At 38.2% G+C, this 21,416-nt stretch overlaps 1 long non-coding RNA gene across 1 annotated transcript; it reads left to right on the top strand.

Annotated features, from left to right (window-relative positions):
• The first annotated feature begins 1,983 nt into the window (after positions 1-1,983).
• LOC141592493 (uncharacterized) lies at positions 1,984-3,421 on the top strand. Its single transcript, XR_012521165.1, has 2 exons — positions 1,984-2,413; positions 2,812-3,421. It is a non-coding gene; the product is annotated as an uncharacterized LOC141592493 (long non-coding RNA).
• The last annotated feature ends 17,995 nt before the right edge of the window (positions 3,422-21,416 follow it).

Here is a 21,416-nt window from a genome sequence, read left to right as displayed (position 1 = left end):
TGGACTAACTAATTTGGACTATTTGGACTATTTGGACGAACTAATGGAGTTTACGACTAAATTGAATACAATATTTACAACTAAATTTGGACTAAAATTATACAATTTTGGACTAAAAATACATTTTTGGACTGAAAATACACTATTTACGAATAATTTTGAACTAATAATACACTATTTACGACTAAATTTAGAGTAAAATTACAAAATTAGAACTAAAGTTACACAATTCATTTATTTTGAGTCATTTAGATTGTGCAATTCCAATCATTGTCCACTAAAGTGTAACTTAGTAAATTGATAGTGTGTGTATCTTTTATCATTTTATGAGTGTAATTTTAGTCCACAAAACTGTAATTTTAGTCCGAAAAAGTGTAATTTTAGTCTACAAATGTGTAACTTTAATCCACAAATGTATAACTATAGTCCAAATTTGTGTATCTTTAGTCCAAATTGTGTAATTTTAGTCCATAAAAGTGTAATTTTAATCCAAATGTATAACTATAGTCCAAATTTGTGTATCTTTAGTCCAAATTGTGTAATTTTAGTCCAAATTTAATTCACAAATTGTTCTAACTTTAGTCCAAAAGCGTAACTTTAGTCATTGAGAAGATAACCTTAGTAGAGATAAATGTAACTTTAATGAAGACAAGTGTAATTTTAAAGGAAAAAAGTGTAATTTTAAAGGAAAAAAGTGTAATTTTAACAGAAAAAAGTGTAATTTTAACCCGAAAAAAAGTGTAATTTTAACAGAAAAAAGTGTAATTTTAACGAAAAAAAATGTACATTTAACAAGGAAAAAACTGTGATTTTAACCAAAAAAAGTGTAATTTTAACGGAAAAAAGTGTAATTTTAGCGGAAAAAAGTGTAATTTTAACCGATAAAGTAATTTTAATAGATCCTAAATCACACAATACCAAAAGAAAATTTTAAATACGAAATTTGGCAAATATATATAACAAGACGGATATTAACAAAGTGATATGAACAAGAAAAAAGTAAAAAATGAGATTTCATAACTAATAGATTTAGTACTATAATTTTAACCGGAAAAAAAAGTGTAATTTTAACACAAAGTGTATTTTAACGGAAAAAAGTGTATTTTTAACAAGGAAAAAACTGTGATTTTAACCCAAAAAAGTGTAATTTTAACGGAAAAAAGTGTAATTTTAACGGAAAAAAGTGTAATTTTAACGAAAAAAAGTGTAATTTTTAACCAATAAAATAATTTTAATAGATCCTAAATCACACAATACCAAAAGAAAATTTTAAATACGAAATTTGGCAAATATAAAAAAAGACCAAAACATCAAAATTGAAAAAAAAAAAAAAAAAAACGGGTCATTGCTCTATATTAGTAGATCTAAGATTAAAATAAAAAAAATCTCACAAATTTAAAACAATATAATATAGCAAGACGATATAAGGAGAAAAAAACAACCAAAAAAATAAAAAGAATATCCAAACATCAAGTTAAAAAAAAAAAAAAAAAAAAAAAAAAAAGACGCCGGGGAGGCGGCGGCGACGGCGGTGGTGGTGGCGGCGGCGGCGATTGGCGACTGTGGTGGTTTCCGGTGGGTGGTGGTAGGTGGATGGTGAATGAGGAAAAGATGAGTAAATGATTTATTTGGATTTTTTGGGTTTTTTATTTGTTTGGTTTTTTGGGTTTTTTTTTTTCTTGGTTTTTTTGGAGAGAATATGGAGAAGTGAGATATAGAGAGAGAATGAGGAGATGTGATAATGAGTTGGTGAATGAAAGATGAAGATGATTAATGTAGTTAATGAGAAAATTAGAGGGAGATGGACAAATTAGAGCATTAACCTTAATTTTTGGGTTCTCATCTAAGCCCTCCATTTCCAAGATCCAAAGGCTCACAATGAGACTTATGGACTCAAATGTAAGAGGTGGACTCATTTGATCTTATTACTATATATATATATATATATATATATATATATATATATATAGGGTCGGGGTCAGGTACGAACTAAAGTACGGTGCGAACCGTACGAACTAACCAAATAAAGCCAATCTCAATCGCGCTTCTTATTTTTCTACCCAACTGATGAAACAATTCGACACCCTCCCACCATAAACACTCAACCTCCATCACCTCTCACGAGTGCCTGATCTACATCCTCTCGCGTCTAACACTAGAGGAGTTATGGAAGGGAGCTATGTCGGTCTGCAAGCCATGGATGGAAGCTTGCAGAGATCCTTCTCTTCACAAAAGTGCTTGATTTAGAACATTTTTTTGAATCCTCCACTATGTCGACTCGGTGGTGGTCTCCCGAGTTTCAAAGAAAAATTGATGGAATTCTTAAATCTGTTGTTGATTGGAGTGATGGGTCCTTGTTGGTGATCCGTCTTAGGCATTGTTCTGATCACTCTCTCGTTTATGCTGCTCAAAGGTTTGATCTTTTCGTCTATCTTCATAATTTTTCGAGTATTTGCTCTGATCTTTCCCTCCGTCCCAATCATTTGTTTACATTTCTATTCTGTGTGAGACGTATTTTAATCAAAGGCAAACAAATGATTAACACAAAGTAGTACTCGTATATAAGTTTTAGTGTTATATTTCATAGCGTTGTGCAATTGAAATTGGTAGTTTGATGATTTGTTGATTAAAATGTGGCGGTGTTTGCAATGAATTGTGTTTGTAAATTGGGATAATAATTGGGTATTCTATAGTGAATTGAGGTGTGGGATGACAAAGTTTTCATGCGTTACACAAAGTAGTACTCGTATATAAGTTCAGTTTTGAAGCTAGAGATGATTTTTCTATGGAATTCTTGTATTCATGTGATAGAAGTTGGAAGAGTCTCTATCTCTATGGAATTTTTGAAGCTAGAGATGATTTTTCTATCAGTAATGGAGCTACCAATGGCCCGGTTTCTTGTCACAGTGATATTGAAGTTGAAAAAGATGCTAGAGAAGATATAACTTCCTCAAAGTTAAAAACCTGTAACCAGGTGAGTGTGACTTTTGTACCTGATGGTGAAACAAAGAAGCAATCATTTACCCAAAAGAAATGTATTGATTAGAAAACAATATTCCATAGAAGACGAGAATAATCCCAAGACACATTCAGCTGGCAATCAGGAATGATGAGGAACTAAGCAAGCTTCTTGGTGCAGTCACCATTGCCAGCGGCGGTGTTCTTCCCAATATTCACAATGTTCTTCTTAACAAGAAGGCTGGCAAGTCTGGAAGTAACAAAGCCGAGATTGGTTCCGCTTCTCAAGAGTTTTAGGCTTTTATGTTGGAAGGGTGGTTTGTTTTGGAGATATTGGCTCTTTTTGGCTTTAGTTTAGAAGTATCTTCTTATGTTAGAAGTGTGTTTTGGAAGTTGAAATTAATGTAAAAATTTCTGGAATATTGTTTTCTAATCAATATTAATCTTAGTAATTTGATTTCTATTGTTCTTTGTGTTGCTGCAATTTTTTTTTGGGATTTTGAATTCTGAGTTCTTCAATGGCATGTGTATCCTAGTGGTTTCCATTTCATTAGTATCCATTTCGATTTGGTTTGGTATCTGATTTCGGTTCAGTATGATTCTGTTTTGGCTGTTATCTTCTCATTTTCTTTGCAACGATTTACATTCTCTGGATTAATGTTTGTTGGGCCTAGTTAAAGAAGTGTATTTAACTAGCACAAGATGTGTATCTAACAAGTTAAAAAAGTGTATCTTGCAATTTAAAAAAGTGTATCTAGTTTGCGGGAGATGTGTATCTAGCAACGTAAATAAATGTATTTAGCAATGTAAATGAGTGTACCTAGGAATCAAAAGGAGTGTGTGTAACTAGCAAGGTAAAGAAATGTATCTAATAAGGGAAATAAGTGTATCTAGCAAGACAAATGAGTGTATCTAGCAATTTAAAGAAGTGTATCTAGCAATTTAAAGAAGTGTATCTAGCTTGTCAAAGATGTGTATCTAGCAAGGTAAAAGAGTGTACATAGCAAGGTAAATGAGCGTATCTAGCAAGATAAAGACTTGTATCTAGCAATCTAAAGGAGTGTATTTAACTTGTTGTATCTAGCAAGGTAAATGAGTATGTCTAGCTTTTTTATTTCTTATGAGGAGTGTTAATCAAAAATAAACAAATCATTGAGACGGAGAGAATATATTAAATTAAGAAAATAATAGTGAAATAACATCTTCCTGTATCATTCAAGTCAAAATAAAAATCTAAAAGTGACAATATAATGCATAAAGTAGCGTAATAATATTGAAAAAATGTGCTAAATTTTGTTGGCTTGTGCACAAGCTGCACTATGCCAAACGTGATAGATCAGGCTAACTTGATTCCATCAACCTTCCTTTATTTTGTCATTTTCTTCACTTTCAATTAAACAAATTCTTCTTCTAAGTTTCATAACATCACACTATTCTTCACATTATACACTCTCATTCCTAGACTAGGAGCTTTAACCGTAAATTCAGCAATAGAGAAGGTAGTGGAGAATGGCAGATTGGGGGCCGGTGTTTGTGGCGGTGCTTTTCATAATACTTACGCCAGGGTTACTTATTACGATCCCAGGTCGGAGTAAGGCGGTGGAGTTCAGTGGTCTTCATTCAAACTAACTAGCTCAGTCAAAGCGGATTAATATAAATAGAATAGAATAGAATAAAAGGAGCAATAATGAGCAATACTCCCAAATACACATATTAGTACTTTCAGATACACATATCAATACTTTCAGATACACATATAAATACTTTCAGATACACGTATCATACATGTATCTAGTAAGAGTCATACATGTATCTAGTAGTATTCATACATGTATTCACCCCCTAAACTATGAACGACCACCTGCCACTACCACCAGCTCAACCCAACAGCCAATTGAACCTACTGTCACCACCACCATCACCGTCACCTCATCTCCAACGACAACCCACACGCACCAATAGTCGCCACCCACCACCACACCTTCACTCCACGGACACCGCCACCCCTAGACATATTACTCCCACTATTACCACTCACTATAAACACCACTGCTGCCGTCAGCATCACCACCACCGTCATCTTACCACCACCATCACCACCGCAAGCCTACCACCACCACACAACTGCAACCATTACAACACCAATACCACCACCACCAAGACCACAAACTGACGCGACTTTCATGACCACCACCACCCCAACGCCATTCTCTCTCCACGACATCCATTTCCGCCTTAGCATCACCGAGCGTCCGAGCCTTGTTGCTATATTTAATTTTTTTTTTCGAAATTCGAGATCTGATTGTCGTTTCTCCGACATAACATTCACTCGACATCCCACATAGCCTCTTTATCGGCGCATTTCCGGCGATAACTTACCTCGAGACAGGCGAGACGCTGGCGACGTCTAGGCTCGGCATCGACGACGGCGGGTGAATCGCAGGGTTGGAAAAGAGTAGAGAGAAAATAAGGGAGAGAAGTGGCGCATCGCCGGAGATAGAGTGGTCGAAGGCGCCATCGTGGTTCTAGTGGTGGCTGCCGGCGTGGATCCGTGTGACGGCTGCCGCCGGTGGGGTGATGGCTGATATGAGTGAAAGGGGTGAGAATCTTGTTGGGCTATGGGATTATACGTGAGGTATTTGTGGGTTAAAGGGGTTGGGCCTTTAATCTTAACCATACAATCCAATAGTTCTAATTCGATTCAAGATTCTTCGCACCGAACTTTAGGTTCGACAGATCGTATTTCTATATATATATATATATATATATATATATATATATATATATATATATATATATATATATATATATATATATATATATATATATATATATATGTTTTTAGGACTCTTTTAGTGAGATCTAGTGTTTCAGATAGTTAGAAAACATGTTGTGGTGTTCTATTTTGCATTTAAAAATGGTGCATGCAAAAGCTACGAAATTTTGTGAGCGTACTAAAGACAACAAAATACACGTTATATATTGTTTTCATCGAGAAATATCAATCTTAACCTGTGATTACAGATCTACAACATGCATCCTACGTTTTTAATAATTTAATGGTTTTTACTAGCTTTAATCATTTGCATGCATGGATGAAGACTTATATGTTCAAGTTTAGATATAGGTGACATGTAAATGTATGCTGACAAGGTGAAAAAATCATATTTAAGGTTTTCAAATGATCTTACTAAGTGAAGACTTCAAGTGGCAAAAGATCCTCCTCCTTCTAGCTCTTCTACCCTTCTTCCTCTAACTCTCACTCTCTTTCTATCTCAATAGTTGTTTATGTTTGTGGAAAAATGATTTTGAATATGGTTGTGTGTGTGTGTGTGTATGTGTGTGTGCGTGTGTGTGTGTGTGTGTGTGTGTGTGTGTGTGTGTGTGTGTGGTGAATGAGTTTTAAGACTTTAATTTAGGTGAATTGGAAAAATAAAAAGAGGCGGACAAAGGGAAGGGGGTGGTGGCACCAAAGGGGAACAAAGTGGATAAAATTTTTCTCATGCATTAGTTGATATATGAGCATGCCTTGGTGGTGTTCACTAGGGTGGTTACGAGTATAAGTATAGGGTAATTTTCTAAATTTTGTATTGCACAACTGATGATTATGCGATGGAGTTTTACGCGACCCATTGTTAGACGGAATGCAAGACAGTTTTATGCATCTTTCGTTGCCAAAACATTATTATTATGATTATACCTTAGTTGATAAATATAGAATTTTAATTGATATCAAATTAATATCTATAATTAATTTATTATATAAATCGTCTATTTATACTCGTTTTTCCTTTTTAATCAAATTTCACGAATATCTGTATTTTATCTTATTAATAGAATTTACGGGTATTACATTTTGTTTTAGTTTTAGAGGAGGCCTTTTTTGACATGGTAGTGACATGTGATTTGTGGAACATGTGTTGTACTGAACTGAAAACTACAGGTGGTTTATAACCTTTTATTGAGACGGTAAGTACGGAGTGTTGGGAATTAGTATCAGGTTAATTTATGGGTGAGTTTTGCGGTAATAAAAGAAAAGAAGTTGAGAAGATAATGTGAGTGTGTGCATGATGCGTGTCTGGAATATAATGTTTTACATCTTTATTTCCACGCATTTTATGTCTATTATATGTAGTTTATTCTACTATTTTCCCTATTTCTGTCTACTCTCGTGTTTTTATGTAATATTGCAGATTATTGCGGAAATGAGTAGAAAATGAACCAAATCTTGACCCCGGAAGCTAAGCTTAGGAAGGACATGAGTATTTGACTCGGACTTGAAGTTTAGAATGCATTTCAAGGCCTGAAGATAGCAAAAGCATGGGTGCGTACGAGTTTAACAAGCAAAGAAGCACCTCACGACATTACAGGCTGCTTCAGATGGCTATATCTCGAGTTCTAGAGCATATAATGGAGTTATTCCAATTGGAGGTGAAAGCTTATCCTCTTAGCTTTCCAACGCCGCGTAGAACGCCTGATTTGACCAAGTAACGAAGAAATGGCAGCTGTTTTAAGATCGGTGCGCGCTGCAGGAATCGTCAGAATGCAATTCTGTACAGCGCTATTGGTCGATCGACTGGTCCAAGTGGTCGATCGACCACTCCACGGGTCTGACGAGAATTTAAAGACGAGATTTAGCTTAAGCCCATTGTATATTAGGTTTAGGAATAAGAGTTGCGTGATATTCCTATATAACGTAGCTTTAGCTTTCAGTTTTATCATCCAGTTTTCATTAGTTTTAAGTTCATAAAAATTCTAGGGTTCGTAACTTATAATTATTTCCTTCAATACAAGTTTGTTGCGCATTCGGTCCTTTGGATCTTTATTCGCTGCAATTTCGTACGGTATTCTCCGTTCCAAATTTCAGTTATTGCTTTAATTTCTCTATAGTTAGATTTGCTAGTTAGGAGTCCCAAAGCTGTGTTGCTAATTTATGTTATTTATTCGTTCAATTATTTCAATCATGAATTCGGTATTTTTATGCCTTAGTCTTATTGTTATTTTCGTCATAGACATGAGTAGCTAAAACCCTTGTGCTAGGATGTAGGGGATCTATAGCGTAGATGGCGTAAAATTAGGCGACCTGAATTAGGGCATCGGTCGATCGACTGGCTTCTCTGGTCGATCGACTGTGCTAGTTGGTCGATCGACTGCCTATAGTGGTCGATCGACTGACGCGTGTATGATTAGCATCGTTTTTAATTTATTAATATCAATATTTGACAGCGAGACCGAGAGGCTATTTGTTAAATGCTTGGTATTGACCAACCCATTAAGATCGCGAGATAGGGGAGGAAAATAATTAATGAATTAGAACAACTAAATTGCTAAGATCGAAAGACAGGTAATTTAGGCTTTAAGAATCACTTTTCAGTGCGAGAGCTAGCATTAGTGAGACTTAGGGGCTAGTAGCATAGGCCGAAAGGAGCTACTGGTTAACTTGGACCGCGAGGACTTGTTATTTACCCATCTACACGACTTTATTTCAGACTTACCTAGGATTTTGTGCCATCGCAGCTATAGTGAACCGACCATCTTAGCACCTTTTTTTTTATATTTGATTTAATCCAGTTTCTTTTATTGTTCATTTATTGCCATTAGTATAGAACAACTCAAAACACCACCCTTACTTGTTACTTCGGGTCAAAATATAGAACAACCTGAAATTCCCTTCCTCCCTGTGGTTCGACCCTGACTGCCATTAGCTTTTGTTAGTAGTACTTAGGTTATAAATATTATTTTTGGTACTAAACGACGGTATCAAATTTTGGCGCCGTTGCCGGGGAGGTAGCGCTAGTTTTAGTTGTTTTTATTTTAGTTTGTCTTTAGCCTCAAGGGATTTATTCCTTGAGACAGTTCTCATCTTTTTCCTTTAGTTTGTTTTTATAGGTCTTTCAGGTCCTATCTAAGCAGGATTTTGGAAGGAGAACATCAAAGGGAAGGCTTTAGTACCTTTGATTCTTCCACCAAGATGTCAAACGTCTCCAGAATTGTAGCACAATTTGAAGCTCGAGAATGAAAAATCGACAAGTTTGGAGAGTAGACAACGCGGAAAGCAAGTGTAGAGATGAGTACTTTTGCGGCACTTGAGGCTTCGTTAATGCTCAATCAAAATGCTTGAGGTGGCACAATTGAAGCAAGAAAATTCGAGCGAAATGCTTCGGTTCATGACACCAATGAGATTGCGGAATTGAGAACTAAGATCAAGCTCTTATGGCCCATATGGTGAAAATTGAAAGCCAAATAGCAATCTTAGCGGCTAATCAGCAAGGAAAGGATTCGGGAAATATGGAGAAGCATGTTAAAATTTCTAATGCAGAAAGAGATCACGTTTCCAGTGCTCATGGTCGATCGACCAACACCACTGGTCGACCGACCAAAGATACCCGAAAGCGAACGCAAAACCGTCATTTGAATTGCAAAATTCGACAGCTAATGATGATGTGACGAGGGTTTTAAACATGGACAAGTCCGATATTGTCGATTTACGTGATACTTCGGCCCGAGTTATTGACGTGTCGTTCATAGAGCGAGCCATGAAGTCGCTTCCACGTGTTGATAAGGACAAGGTCCTTAATTCAAAGGATGTTTCAAGGAAGGAAGTAGAAGAGCGGGCCAAGTTGTCGATAAAGCCTCCATTTCCTGAGCGGCTCCAGAAATCGGCAGATGAGGTACACTATCGACTGCATATTGATGATGTCCCATTTTTTATTCCTACCCTTATTTCTGCTCTAACACCTCCGCCCCAGATTGGGAGCAAGATGGAGGAAGATTTTGCTGCTTTGACTATTTCAGGAGCTGGTTTGGGGAAGAAAGAGCCGCCTGATTTTCCAGCTTTGAAGAAGTCAGAGCGAGGCATGGAGTATGATATGGAGTTCGATGAGCCGGACGATACTAGAGCATGGAGGGCTAGAGCTGCTGACAATCCATTTAGTTACCTAGATGACGGAGATGGGTGGTCTCCATCTGCTGAGATTAGTATTGCTGAGGCGACTGCATCTAGCCAAAGGCCATGGTCGGAGTTATCCCGCGTTTTTCGCGGATAAATAATTTAATGCTTGAGTTTTTAAGACAATTTATCGCATTTAAGACTTTTTACTGTTTTTGGTTTGCGCGAGACTTCGCTTTTATAAGTTTGCTTAGGATTTATTTATGCTTTAAACTATTACTTTGGGTTGTGCGCAATTTTTGGGCGCGTTATTATGTGCTTTTGCAGGTTTATAGACCATATTAGTTCAAGTTATTGAGCTAATTAGAAGAAATCAGAAGTTACAGCAGGTTTTTCAGTCGATCGACTGGCCTATGTGGTCGATCGACCGATCGCTACGATTCTGAAAGCTTTTGTTCGTGTCACCTTGGTCGATCGACTGGGTGAGGTGGTCGATCGACCACTTTCGCTGCTGTACCTGTTATCGATCATTCCCCTGCTGTGTTTGGTCGGTTTGCGGAGTTGAGGGAGTCTTTTCTCCACTTTATTCTCCGATTTATTTCTGTTTTCTTCCAATTCTTTATTTTACACATAATTTTGCGTTTAATAAATTGTTTTCTCGGATTTACGCATGCACGGTACTTTTGTTTGTCTTTTCGGTAGTTATTGGTAGCATCTCTCTAAAACCTCCTAGCTCACGCTGGTTTGGGGAGGTTTCCTTTTGCGCTTAAAATCTTGTAAGTTTCCTAGTCCCAATTTCATGTCTTATTTAGTTATTTATCGCAAAATCCCATTTCCTTTTGCTTCTTTATACATGATATCGCACAATGGGGACATTGTGTGATTTGGTTTGGCGAAGGGTTTTGCGTCGCATTTGCATTGTTTTTATTGCATTTCAGTTACACGTTTACATTTTTGTCTTGCATTGTTGTTTATTTTCCCCTATATATACAGAAAATCCAAAAAATTGAGAAATTTCAAAAAAAATTCTAAAATATCACGTTTAATTTTGCATATTAGGTTGAGTCAGATTGGAGTATTCATTACTGATAGTTGTCATTTGCTTATACCCTGCATTTTATCACATCTTTTAGCAAAAGTTTTTGCAATATCTCGAATTTCGTTTCAAAATTTGTTGAACAATTAGACTTGACTTGAAATTTTGGCAAACTACAAAACTTTCTAAGGAATTAGAGCTTTTTAAACTGGTGTCATTCATGACCAGTTTCATTTAGGATTGTGAGTAGTTACTCCCTGCATATCGTGTAACATTAATTTGCACAAGTATGACATTTAATTTCTTTTTGCCTGCATACATTCGGGTTAGTGGTTGGTATTGCATGTTTGGAGAATGCTTGCGAAAATCCCTTTTATTCATTTTACCCATTAGCTTCACATTAGCCAAAAATTGCCAGTTGACCCTTTAACTACAATCCATAAACTAAGCCTACCCTTTGCTGAGCTAGTTTAGTAGTTTTAGTGGTATTCGTTGTATTGTATCAATTTTGGCTCGATTTGCACTCTATGAAGTTGGTAATGAATGAAGGAGAAAAGAAAAGAAAAATAAAAAAATTGAAAAATGAAAAAATTGAAAAATAGCGACTGCCGAAGAAAAAGAAAAAAAAAACGAAAAACAAAAAAAGAAAAAACAAAAGAAAAAGAAACGGCAAAGAAAGAAAAAAAGAAAAGCTTACTCCTATGTTGCAATTTGTATTTTATGAGGAGTATTGAGGTTGGATTAGTGATTTGTATGCCATATTGATTAAGGCATTTGAGCTTATTTCATTGAGTTAGAAGTGGATGTATTTATTCCGTTTGATAGGATGCTAGCTTGGCTATTTCCCTCTCATTCCCATATTGTTTTGCCTCTTCTTACCCATAGCCTCACTTATCCAAATCTTTGCAAGTATTCGGCATGTGATGGACCCTGAATGGTTGGAATGTATGTGCACGGTAGCTAGAATTACTTATCATACTATATTGCATGCATAATCATGTTGGTTGAGTCTAGGTGAGCGACTTTTGTTTCTTTCTCTCTTACGTATAAATTGCTTACCATTTGCTTTGTTGAGAGAAGAGTGACCCGGGAGAGTCCAATCTTGAAAGTCTTGCAAGGTCAAACGTTCAACATCTTTTCGAAATATGCATAAATTCGTTTGCGTGACATTGAGCTATTAGTAGTTGATTCATATGCATTAAATTGGTTTAAGTAGACGATTTTCAGTTTGTCCATGTTTTGCTCCTTTCTATCTAAATTTAGTTTTGCATTTAGTTTGCTTGGGGACAAGCAAAGGTTTGGTTTGGGGAAGTTTGATGCGTGTCTGTAATATGATGTTTTACATCTTTATTTCCACGCATTTTATGTCTATTATATGTAGTTTATTCTACTATTTTCCCTATTTCTGTCTACTCTCGTGTTTTTATGTAATATTGCAGATTATTGCGGAAATGAGTAGAAAATGAACCAAATCTTGACCCCGGAAGCTAAGCTTAGGAAGGACATGAGTATTTAACTCGGACTTGAAGTTTAGAATGCATTTCAAGGCCTGAAGATAGCAAAAGCATGGGTGCGTACGAGTTTAACAAGCAAAGAAGCACCTCACGACATTGCAGGCTGCTTCAGATGGCTATATCTCGAGTTCTATAGCAGATAATCGAGTTATTCCAATTGGAGATGAAAGCTTATCCTCTTAGCTTTCCAACGCCGCATAGAACGCCTGATTTGACCAAGTAACGAAGAAATGGCAGCTGTTTTAAGATCGGTGCGCGCTGCAGGAATCGTCAGAATGCAATTCTGTACAGCGCTATTGGTCGATCGACTGGTCCAAGTGGTCGATCGACCACTCCACGGGTCTGACGATAATTTAAAGACGAGATTTAGCTTAAGCCCATTGTATATTAGTGTGGACAAGGCCCTCGGGAACTGCGTCCGCGGGATCCACACTAGGCATAATATGGGTAGGATACTAGGGTATGGGTTAGGGTTAATGGGTACGGGTCTTGGTAGTGTTTGGAGCGGGTTTTAGGCTCGAGATTGAGCTGCCAAAACAGGGGGGCTGCTCGTTTGTTGCGGGCTGTTTGGGACGATTTGGGGATGGAAATTGGGCCGTGGATAGGGGGTTCGAACAAGGGTGGATGGGTAGAGGCTTGGGTTGGTTAATGTACTCGAGATTCGTGCCAATTCGTAAAGGAAACGGGCTCAAAAACCGAGCTAAAATCGAGCTCAAAAACAAGTGTTCAAAACGAGTTCTTTTCGATTTTCAAATCGATTTTTCAAATCAATTAACCCATTAAAATAAATGACTTTTCAAATCAAATATACTCATAAAATGATTTTTCAAATCAATTATTTATTTTATTTTCAATAAAATAAACTTGGGAAAATAAATTCAAAATAAAATAAAATAAACTGAATTTACCTAAAAAACCATAATTTAAATATCATTTAAATTAACAAAATGAACTCACTAAAAAACATTAATTTAAATATCATTTAAAATAATAAAAATGAATTCACTTAAAAAAGACATTAATTTAAATATCATTTAAATTAATAGAATACTTCATCGACGACGCCCATTCTACCTCGTAAACGAGCTCCAAATAATGACAATGACAACTAAAGAATACATGTGTCCTATCATCATCGGGTGTTTGTCGGGTTCTCTATAAATTCCAATATCGACGGATACGGGTATCTACAGAGCCTCCACTTTGACTGAGGCTTAGACAAGGCGAAAGTCAAAGTATACCCCAGGTCCCTTTCGACCTGAGGATTCTTCGGGTCGTTTATAGTCCATTAGACTTGCGTACATAAGCTCGCCAGCCATAAGAAGAAACCATACCTGAAACTTCGTTGGAGATTGACTCTTGCTTCTGTTGCGTCGAAATATCATCGTTGGTCATCGACCCAAAAATTGCATAAAAGGTGGATTGAGCCTTATCCTTAGGCGCCTACGTATCCGTTTCTGACGGAATCAAACCCGCGTCGTAGTTCGGCAGCTGCTGACACATGCCCAAAGTTTATCATCTGCTGGCGTATGTCCAAAATTCATCATCTGCTGACATTTGCCCAAAATTTATCATCTGCTGGCACTTGTCCGAATGAGACGGGACTTTCCAAGGAGGTTGCCGCCGCTTTCATCATTTGCTTTCAGCCACGGAATTCTTCCATTTCATACTCTTGTATTGAATTGAATTCTGAGTGGATGTCATCCTTTTCATCTTGATAATGGTCTCTGAAGCCAACGCCGAGCCCCTGATTAGATGGCTCTAAAGTCGAAGACTTTAGAGCCCCGAGTTGAAGCATATCCTGCTACATTTGAAACATAAATGTACAAGCAATAATCATCACATAAGCACATTTGGATCATCGATCTTAAAATTAGATCATTTGAAATATTGGGTCATCGACCCGAAAATGGAATTTGAAAATTTTGAATAATTGGGTCATCGACCCGAATTTTGAATTTGACATCACCTGGTATGTTGGGCCATCGACCCTTCAAAAATTGAATTTGAAATTTTGAATTTTGAAAGATTGGGGTCATCGACCCGAAAATTGAATTTGAAAATTTTGAATAATTGGGTCATCGACCCGAATTTCGAATTTGTCATCATTTAGAATATTGGGCCATCGGCCCTTCAAAAATTGAATTTTGAATTTTTGAATTTTGAAGGATTGGATCATCGACCCACAAAGATTCCACTACTTGGGTCATCTATCCACAATTCGCAAAAAGTTTTTGGAATTTTGAAATTTCTTTTTTTTTTGAAATCGAACCTTGACGGGTGAGCAGGAAATACGACTCAGACACTCTGTATGACCCGTAAATAACGTGTGCATAGCCCGCTACCGTAAAACAAAAAAGGAAAATAAAACCGTAAGTGTGCACGAGTTTAAATTCAATTATTGACTTGTTGGGGGTAGAAATGTAAATTGGCCGTTCCGGCGCCAAAAGATGGCAAATGGGAATCACAAGGTCGTCGAACTTGGGACGGAGATATCGTATGGTATGGGCGTGCTCCCGAGGGCACTTGGGAATCAAGATCACTTGGCATTGACAAGGTGGATTAAACTCACGGAGCAACAACGTTGGCTTCGCCGAGACACTAAACACCGACTGATTTTATGAGAACAGTTGGACATCACACATCACTCTTGTTGGGAACAATCTGTCACTCTTCTCCTCGCCTCCTTTCTTTTCAGCGAGTTTTCATATTTCTTGCCACCGCCTTCTTTCTTTTCAGCGGGCTTTTACTATTTTTCTTCCACGCCTTCTTTCTTTTCAGCGGGTTTTTCATATTTTCTGTTCCCAACACAAACCCACATCTATGTGACTCAGCATCTTTGCCTAAACCATTAGATAAAGCTCATTCTGAGACTCGGTACCATTCATCCGAACCTATATCCTCATCCTAGCCTACATCGAGTGCTAAGACCGACTCAAACAAAGGTGGCTTCATTTGGACTTGGTTAAGACCCGTAAGAAACCGACAAGATGACAACTTGGTTGATGAGTGGATTGAATCCCATATTCTGAAGGACTGCCTACATATTCGCGTGGAGCGAAATCAAATCCGACGTAGTTCGATCAAGGTGCATAAACATGGCATTTTGATTGTGTGTACACACTCGAAGGTTTCACCTAAGGTATCATGTCATATCCCATTCTAGCCTGTAAAGTACCGTTAAATCCCGTGTCTAGGGTTGGTACAAAAGGCTGTGTTTCTTTGGGATGTGGAGCTTGGTAATAACAAGTTGGAAAGGTTAACCATCATTCTGAAGGTTTGTTTTGTGGTGCTAAGGCCAAAGGCTATGGCTGCTGATGTGGTTGGAATGGGTGTCTCGGGTTTGATGAACCCCGAGTGCAAATGGGTTGAAAAATGATGTGGGTTCAAATTTCCATGTCTGGACCCTAAAGGTTGGGTGTCACAGCACAAGCGGAATAATTCTCAAAATTCCCGACTATCCCTTTGTAACTGTCTCAGGAAGGACTTATGGGTAAAGAGGTTACTACTTAAGCTTTTGGGCTTCGCCCATTGAACTTCAACTATGGGTACTTGACTTGAATTCTGGCTTCTGTAACTTCGACATTCAACCAAAAAGCATTCCGCAATAACTTCAACATCTTTTTTTTTTTTCTTTTTCTTTCATCTTTTTTCATTTTTTTCTTTTGCTTTTTATTTCGTCCTTTTTTTTTCTCATCTTTTCATTCTTTTTCATCTTTTTTTTTTCTTCTCTTCTTGAAAATGGTCTTCTATTCATTCTCTTAGTCACAAATGGATACACCTTGAAAACTTGGCTTCGCCACTAATTTGAGTCAGAACTAACAATTCCTTGCTAGAACGGGTTGGTCTCCTCTCTCTTCGAGATGGGATGATTTTATGGGGAAAAGGCCTGCCTTCCGTCATTGATAGGGGAAACAAGGAGCTAGTCTGGGTTCTTCATAGAATCATCTAAAAGCTTGTCATAAGCACTGGTTCTGATGGAGGTTTTCTACCGCCAGACATGGAATAGGTAAAGGAATCAAACACAGGATCCTAGTGTACCTTACATTTTGAAACGGGACATATTTCTACCCCAGGGATGCCTTTGAGTGTGTTGTGCATTTTATCATGCTTTTTGAATGATTGAGGATTGAAAACAAGACAATTTGGGAAACGAAACTGCAACCTTTTATTGGAATGGCAAAAGTTTGACAAACTCGGAAGAACGATTCCTAGGACACACCCTAGGTCATCGCGGAACAAACGACTCAACTTCAAGAAAAGAAACTCCTAGACTCGACTCGACTAAGATAAGAAAACAGATCCCGACTCATAATTTTCAAATCTGGTCATGAGCTTTCCCTTGTTCAGCTGTCAACTTAGATGCTCGGCTCTTGTCCTTGATCCCTTTGATGGTCTGCCTCCATCCCGAGGTAGTCCTCTGAGGATCTACGCCAATGATGAAGGTCGGTGAATCGAATTGTCTTTTATTAACTTCGTTGACGAGAGGAGTACATTCTAGAGCAAGACTCCCGACTTGAATTTCATTCTTCGGGTTTGGCAAGAATGCAAAGCAATCCACAAATATTTTCCCGATAAACACCCCTTTCAAGTGACATGGGCGGATAAGATGGGAATAATCGACATTGTCTTCGACAGAAACAAAGTTGGTGTGATCGCCAAATGGATTGGTGATGTTATTGGGTTTAACAGTTGGGATCGGGAGTGTTCCATTCTCGATCATGTCTTGAATTTCGTGCTTGATCGATAGCACCTTTCGATATCATGGCCTTTCCCTTGATGAAAGGCACAGTAGGCATTTGGTTTATACCATTTACCTTGTTGATCAGCGGGAGGGTCCGGAGTTGGACCAATAGGCCTCAGCTTTCCTTGGGCTATGAGCCTTTGGAGAGCATATGTATAAGTGCATCCGATATCGGTGAATGCCCTCGGAGCTTGGCGCGGAGGCCTTTTTGACTGTCCATCTAAGAGATTGACAGTTTCAACAAAGTGGGCCGCTGCGGGTGCTTTTGCTTTAGATGACGAAGCCCCTTGGTATCCCTTTGGCTTCTCAGCTTCAGCAATTCGGACATCGTCCTCTACCTTTATCCCGATCCTTATCAATTCTTTGAAAGAACCAAAATTTTGGTACTTCAGAGCATTACGGTAAACAGGTCGTAAATTCTTCACGAACTTATCTACCATTTCAACTTCATCAGGCTTCTTAGCTAGTTTTACGCTTTCAGCGCGCCATCTTGCGAGGAATTCAGTAAAGCCCTCTTTCTCCTTTTGTGTCATAACCTCCAAAGTTCTTATGTTGGTTTGAATCTCAACATTGTCAAGATAGTGCTTGCGAACTCCACCGTAATATCTTCGAAAGTGGGGAAGTTTTTGAGGTCAAGATTATAGAACCACGCCTTTGGGTGTTCACCCGAGAGATTGGGCGAAAATTTCGGAGAGCATATCGGCGGTAATCCCTTCGGTGCTAAGTACCCTTTATAGGCCTTAACATGGTGGATGGATCTTCGGTGCCCTTGAACTTCGGGATGTCAAAGAGTACCATGTTCGTGGGCAACTTATCCCGAATCGGGGCATAGGCCCTAGCATTCTCATAGTGGATGTTCTTCCCCTAGGAGAGTTTCAAACGGTCTTCGATGAACTTGAACCGTTTCTCCGGATCGCCGAGGGTGGGGTAGATGGAGGGGAATCTTCACTCAGCTTAGATTCGATTGCATCCATTCGGGTCATCATGAGGTTCACGGCCTCAGTGAGCTTGTTAATAGCATCTTCCATTGCTTGACGTCGGGTTTTTGGCGGCCTTTCTACAAGAAAACCCCGTACTGAGTCAATATTTAAAGTAAGAGCCCCTGCACACTTAAGGACACGACCCCAACTTGACTCAAACAAAGACTCGACTTGAGACTGACTAACCAAAGGTTCGACTCACGGTTGGATTTAGACCTTGGTTCATTTTAGACTCGGCAAAACGACCTGACTCAAACTGTCATAACTCGATTCTAAACTGGACTTGGTGTGACTAAACCCGTGATTGGGCTAACATAGCCCAGGGGTTCATGTGAAACGTCCATAAGGGCCTAGCTTGGACGTTTTTTGTGGACTATTCTAGACCAAAAGGTCGACCAACATGACTCAAAGCCCAGGAGGTGAGCTCGGGTGACCCAACAAGGTCGTGTTCTAGACTCTTGGAATGAAAAAATGCCTGGCCTAACACGGCCATGACCCGGACACGACTCGACGCATTTCATGCTTGGTTGAGGTTCGAGAGGCATTTCGGATTGATTTTGAAAAACGAAAGATCGATTTGAAAAATGAGACTTGAAATGGGCAGCATGCCGGCTATAAAGGCTTGTTTTGGCCGAAATTTCTAGTCCTATCTGGGCAGCATTCCGCGTTTTTAAAACCATGCTATTTTGAAAGTAAGTTGTTCAAAAGTTCGGTTTTGAAAAGGACATGTGAAATTTCGAAAAAGACTCGGGAAAACAAATTGCACATTGTCATTCTCATGTTGTAAGGATGTATGCTCCTAGACATCTCTAAGTCTCGGCAAGTCTTCTACAAGAAGGTCTATGCCCTCCATCCTTTTGCGGTCTTATAGAGCAAGGTGTCTTAAGGTAGAGTACCTAGAAGATCGTCCCCACCATCAAGAACCACGCGAGGTGAAGTGGAAGCGAGCAATGTGCAGCTTCCTAGCATAGTGGGACGTCGCCCCCCACGCATCACGAAGAAACGCTGGGACGGCCCGGGCAAGTCCTTAAGGGTTTATGCATGAATCGTAGCACTATGAGTAATGTTTTACTTTCCAACACTTTCTTTTCAAGTTTCACCTCGGAGGAAAAGACCCTAGAAACAAAGTGTAACTAGTCCTCTTTTCCCCAGCAGAGTCGCCAAACTGTGGACAAGGCCCTCGGGAACTGCGTCCGCGGGATCCACACTAGGCATAATATGGGTAGGATACTAGGGTATGGGTTAGGGTTAATGGGTACGGGTCTTGGTAGTGTTTGGAGCGGGTTTTGGGCTCGAGATTGAGCTGCCAAAACAGGGGGGCTGCTCGTTTGTTGCGGGCTGTTTGGGACGATTTGGGGATGGAAATTGGGCCGTGGATAGGGGGTTCGAACAAGGGTGGATGGGTAGAGGCTTGGGTTGGTTAATGTACTCGAGATTCGTGCCAATTCGTAAAGGAAACGGGCTCAAAAACCGAGCTAAAATCGAGCTCAAAAACAAGTGTTCAAAACGAGTTCTTTTCGATTTTCAAATCGATTTTTCAAATCAATTAACCCATTAAAATAAATGACTTTTCAAATCAAATATACTCATAAAATGATTTTTCAAATCAATTATTTATTTTATTTTCAATAAAATAAACTTGGGAAAATAAATTCAAAATAAAATAAAATAAACTGAATTTACCTAAAAAACCATAATTTAAATATCATTTAAATTAACAAAATGAACTCACTAAAAAACATTAATTTAAATATCATTTAAAATAATAAAAATGAATTCACTTAAAAAAGACATTAATTTAAATATCATTTAAATTAATAGAATACTTCATCGACGACGCCCATTCTACCTCGTAAACGAGCTCCAAATAATGACAATGACAACTAAAGAATACATGTGTCCTATCATCATCGGGTGTTTGTCGGGTTCTCTATAAATTCCAATATCGACGGATACGGGTATCTACAATTAGGTTTAGGAATAAGAGTTGCGTGATATTCCTATATAACGTAGCTTTAGCTTTCAGTTTTATCATCCAGTTTTCATTAGTTTTAAGTTCATAAAAATTCTAGGGTTCGTAACTTATAATTATTTCCTTCAATACAAGTTTGTTGCGCATTCGGTCCTTTGGATCTTTATTCGCTGCAATTTCGTACGGTATTCTCTGTTCCAAATTTCAGTTATTGCTTTAATTTCTCTATAGTTAGATTTGCTAGTTAGGAGTCCCAAAGCCGTGTTGCTAATTTATGTTATTTATTCGTTCAATTATTTCAATCATGAATTCGGTATTTTTATGCCTTAGTCTTATTGTTATTTTCGTCATAGACATGAGTAGCTAAAACCCTTGTGCTAGGATGTAGGGGATCTATAGCGTAGATGGCGTAAAATTAGGCGACCTGAATTAGGGCATCGGTCGATCGACCGCTTCTCTGTCGATCGATCAGTAGCTAGTTGGTCGATCGACTGCCTATAGTGGTCGATCGACTGACGCGTGTATGATTAGCATCGTTTTTAATTTATTAATAGCAATATTTGACAGCGAGACCGAGAGGCTATTTGTTAAATGCTTGGTATTGACCAACCCATTAAGATCGCGAGATAGGGGAGGAAAATAATTAATGAATTAGAACAACTAAATTGCTAAGATCGAAAGACAGGTAATTTAGGCTTTAAGAATCACTTTTCAGTGCGAGAGCTAGCATTAGTGAGACTTAGGGGCTAGTAGCATAGGCCGAAAGGAGCTACTGGTTAACTTGGACCGCGAGGACTTGTTATTTACCCATCTACACGACTTTATTTCAGACTTACCTAGGATTTTGTGCCATCGCAGCTATAGTGAACCGACCATCTTAGCACCTTTTTTTTTATATTTGATTTAATCCAGTTTCTTTTATTGTTCATTTATTGCCATTAGTATAGAACAACTCAAAACACCACCCTTACTTGTTACTTCTGGACTAAAATATAGAACAACTGAAATTCCCTTCCTCCCTGTGGTTCGACCCTGACTGCCACTAGCTTCTGTTAGTAGTACTTAGGTTATAAATATTATTTTTGGTACTAAACGACGGTATCAGTGCACTACTACAGATACAGGCTATAACAACGGTTAAAAACCGTTGTTATATAAAAAAAGCGGATGTTGTTAAAGCATCCGTTGTTAAAGGTTTTAACAACGGTTGGTTTTTATAAGTAACCCGTTGTGAAAATTATTAACAACGGTTTAAAGTAGAAAAAACCGTTGTGAAAAGTGTGACTAAATTTTGGTGGGAAAGTTATAACAACGGTTACAGTA

Source organism: Silene latifolia, chromosome 7, assembly GCF_048544455.1.
Source record: "Silene latifolia isolate original U9 population chromosome 7, ASM4854445v1, whole genome shotgun sequence".
Lineage (NCBI taxonomy): Eukaryota > Viridiplantae > Streptophyta > Magnoliopsida > Caryophyllales > Caryophyllaceae > Silene > Silene latifolia.
This window is presented reverse-complemented; position numbering and strand designations above follow the sequence as displayed.